The sequence below is a fragment of the Hevea brasiliensis genome, chromosome 4, assembly GCF_030052815.1.
Source record: "Hevea brasiliensis isolate MT/VB/25A 57/8 chromosome 4, ASM3005281v1, whole genome shotgun sequence".
Classification (NCBI taxonomy): Eukaryota; Viridiplantae; Streptophyta; class Magnoliopsida; order Malpighiales; family Euphorbiaceae; genus Hevea; species Hevea brasiliensis.
The window spans coordinates 25067754-25072122 of record NC_079496.1 but is presented as its reverse complement, the minus strand read 5'-3'; the positions used below and the strand labels follow the sequence as shown (position 1 = coordinate 25072122).

General features: G+C 23.7%; 1 pseudogene; it reads right to left on the bottom strand.

Annotated features, from left to right (window-relative positions):
- LOC131179436 (DNA polymerase epsilon subunit B-like) overlaps positions 1-146 on the bottom strand; it is a 2842-nt pseudogene extending 2696 nt beyond the window's left edge.
- Positions 147-4369: the final 4223 nt, after the last annotated feature.

The following is a 4369-nucleotide window of genomic DNA, read 5'->3' as shown; positions in this document are numbered from 1 at the left end:
TGCTTGTAATTCAGATTTGTATTAAAATTTTCAATCTCAGATTTATGATAAAAACTGAAAGATCCATGTTCCAGCAATTGTTCAAAAGAAAATGGTGTGTATATATATACACAGACTCACCCATCAACTATAGGTTCAATAACCATTCCGTGTCATGTTGACAAAATAAAGAATTTGAAGAGTTTCCGTTCATATTATCAATTAACTGGATTCTATCACTCAATTTCCATATATAATTTTTATTTTTTAAGCAAATGACCTGTCATCATCATGCTTTTCTAATATTTTGTTTGAAAGATTTTCAGAAATTGAAACATTTCTTGAATTATAACTTTTGCAATTGATGTTGTCATTTAATATATAAGAAATGCAATGCTATGGCTTTTAATATAGTTGAATTTACTTTCAGAAATGATAAAGTTATTTAGCAGAATTTTTTTTTTGGTTCATTGGGAAACTTTAAATGGGACTGTTTGAACTCACTCGAATATTGAGGTATTATATAGTCAATCACAAGGCTTTTAATAGATTAGAAATTTGGTCAAGTGACAATCAATCTTATGAAACTCCAAATGGTAGAAACGTACTTAAATGATATTCGACTGTTCACTAAGCGACTAATTAAGTTTAAATTAAATTTAGTTTTTGTAGTGAATCACTCCGATGATCTAATGCACAAATACTCCTGCAGTTTTACTATCCAGGGAGAACCTATATTTTTACTACAATACTAGATTTCTTTTATTTTTTTTGAAGTTTGAATGAAGTTCGGAATGGAGGATCTCATAATCTTAGAGATTACTTCAATACCACTCACTGAAAACTCATTGTTCATGGACTTAATTTGTAGTCTTGCCTGTTGCCTCCTTACTATATTGATATTATATATGAATTTTGCATGTGAACTTATCTTCCCATGCAGATGGGGATTCCCTTTCATTATCTATAAAAGTACATATCCATCCCAATTCTCCTCTAAATATTTTAGGGTAACTCGTAAGAGATAACTAAATTATCTATCCTAAAATCATATATCTAATCACATGTAAGTTTTTAAGTTGATATCCTGTGAAAAGATTATTTGATACTCTTAGAACACATACTCTTTTTCTCATAATATATAGAATCCACTCTCTTTAATATGAGGATTAATTTTAAATTTTATATCTATAAGAAATACTAACAAAATCCAATATATTGTATTTTATAAATATTTGAATCCTACTATATATATATATATTAATATTGCATATAGCTTTCACCATTACATATGAAATGTGAAAGAGGTAGGATTATTCATATTGTAAATCTCTTAGCCTAATTGATTTTAAGTAACGAATAAGTGTCTTTTTAGTATTTACTAACCTGGATATTGATATTTTAAAAGAAGGGTAAATTATTATTAAGTTTTTGAGGCATGGCAAACTAATCAGTCCATGTTTTGTTTTTAAGTAACGATTTGATCTTCAAGTTTGGATTCCATCAACAAATTAGTTACTGCCATTAACTATTTTTCAATTTGAAATAATTTAGTCTTTGAATTTTATTTTATTAACAAAATAGTCCATACATTTAAATTTTATATTTAAGTACTGATTTATTTTTAATTAATTATACATTTTATAAAATATTAAATAGATAATAATATGATACTTTAAACAATTAATTTAAATGGAAATTTAATTTAAAATGTAATTTTTGAGAATATTTATAAATTATAAAAAAAATTATAACATGTATAATTATCTATTGTAAAAAAAAAATTATATTAGATCTTGTAAAAATAAGCTTTTTTTAAATAATTTTTTCTTGAAAATCATGCTAAAAGAATTTTTATAATTATTTATTATTAAAAAATATTACTATAAATAATTTTTTTAACAAAATTATAGACCATAATATAAAAAAATTAAGAATTTAGTAAATAATACTGTTTGTTATGAACATTTTTTTACTGTTTTATATTTAAATAATTATAAATATAAAAATATTTAATGTTTTATAAAACATAAATTATTTAAATTTAAAATAAATAAATAATTAAATCTAAAATATAGATATAGGGACTATTTTATTAATAAAATAAAATTTAAAAATTAAATTATTTCAAATTGAAAGCCAGTTAATCAAGTCAACGATAACGAATTTAAATTTAAGAATTAAATCATCACTCAAAACAATTAAGGGTTCGACTTTATGAGTTTCACTATAGGGCAATATATATATCCCTAAACAATATATGGACTTGAAAAGAATGAGATAATAACTAGGGCAACACATAAATAGTACACAAAAGTGACATGCATTCACATGTAGTAATTTGTTAAAAAGGCACTTACTTGTATCACTGATTACTTTGGAGAAGATCAATTTGCTGCTGAACATAGCATGAAATTAACATATACTGCCAAGTCTCCTGTGTGTAGCCAATGCTATGTAAGCAGTTGCAAAGCCTCCTGCACATTAAAAACATATATATATATGTTGGTAACTTGCTCATAGTAAATTTAGGAAAAGTCTTGCCAAGATTCAATATTATCATAGGACTCACATGTAAAATATAATAATTAATTAATATAATTTCTTTTATGTAATAATACATTAATCAATTTTTAAAATTTTTTATAATTTTTTCAAATATAACATGATTTTAGATAATTAAAATATAATTAATAAATAATAATCATTAATGTTTATAATTTCAAAAGATCTCCCTTAAAATCAATAAGAAGTAGTCTAATTAACCCTTTTACATCTTTAAAACATAAAAAATAAAGAGATTTCTATTTTGAGTCTTTCTATTTATTTATTAACTACTGATATAGCATATCAGTACACCTCATTGTATATATAGAGGAAAAAAATCTGGCCAAAACAGCAAGCCCCACTAACACAAGAAATGCTTTCTCATTTAGCTCCACTAACAACAACAACAATAATAATAATAATAATAATAATAATAATAATAATAATAATGAGCAATCCCATTTTCCGTTGCTGCTTCTTTTTCTTATGTGCATAGTTACTGCTATTGCTTCTTCTTCTCATTTCTTTTTTTTATTTTTTTTGAAAATTTATAATTTAATCCTAAGTTTTTTTTCTTATATTTTAATCAGTCTCTAAGTTTTACATTATAATATATTTTAGTCCTTAAATTTGTGAAAATTAACTATTTAGTCCCTGAATTTAGCACTATATTACACTTTAGTCATTTTAATTTTAATATATAAAACAATTTAATCCTTCTATAAATGAATAAAATTATTGTAAATAATAAAATTATAGGGACTAAATTTTTTATGTATTAAAATTAAAGAAATTAAATAATTTATTTATCAAAATTTACAAATTAAAATATAATATAGTGTAAAATTTATGAATAAAGAATTAATTTTTTAAAATTTAAAAATTAAAATATAATATAAAAAAAAATCCAAATACTAAATTATAAATTTCCCATTTCTTTTTCTCATTCTTCCTTGAAATTCTAATTTTAGAGAACTAGAATGCATATGACAGCGCTACAGAATGCTAAACCTAAAAAGGGTAAAGGAATTACTGATTTATTTAATAATATTATTAAAATTATTGTTGACATTTTTTAAAATTTATTAAGTCAAAATTATTAATTGATAACTAAATCTTAATTTTAAACTAATTGAGATTGGTAAATAATTTTTGTTTTTATCATTTAGTTTTGTTTGTTATCGATTCCACATCATATTCAAACTTATAATTAAAAAGTATTAAAAATTAATTAAAAATAAATTTAATATACTTAATGATAAAATTAATAAAATATTTTTTAAAATTACCTTTTTAATATATATTTAAAATAATTTAATATAAAACGAGGCCCAAGTAACTAAAACTCCATGACCATGCCCCCCGTGAAACTAGATTTTGGATGGGGCTTATAGTGGGTCAACAAGACAAACAAGTAAGCCCAAATCTCTATCTTTTATTATATCTGTGGCTATCACTTTCCATTGAAATTTTTATTTCTTTAATGATTTCTAATTTTCATGCGGCTATTATAAACCTCGTTCATTTATATTTTAAATTTCAACCAAGCTAGCGTGCGCCTTCGGGTTCTCACATCAATCATTAAATGTGCATATGTATAGTTTATATTAGTTAACATATCTTGGTAAAATTATTATAATTTTATTAAGGGTTGTGTCTTATTCCTGAACCACGTGTGTGTATGTCTACCTTTGAGCAAAAAAATGTATGTCTATCTTTGAGAAAAAAAATCTTAAAGTCAAGAAGAATGAGCCGGTGTATGTAAATGTGGCCTAACTCGCATAAATCTCCTAGTGGAGCTGAGTTTTTGGGCCCCCACATCAGTCGTAGAGTGTGCGTGTGC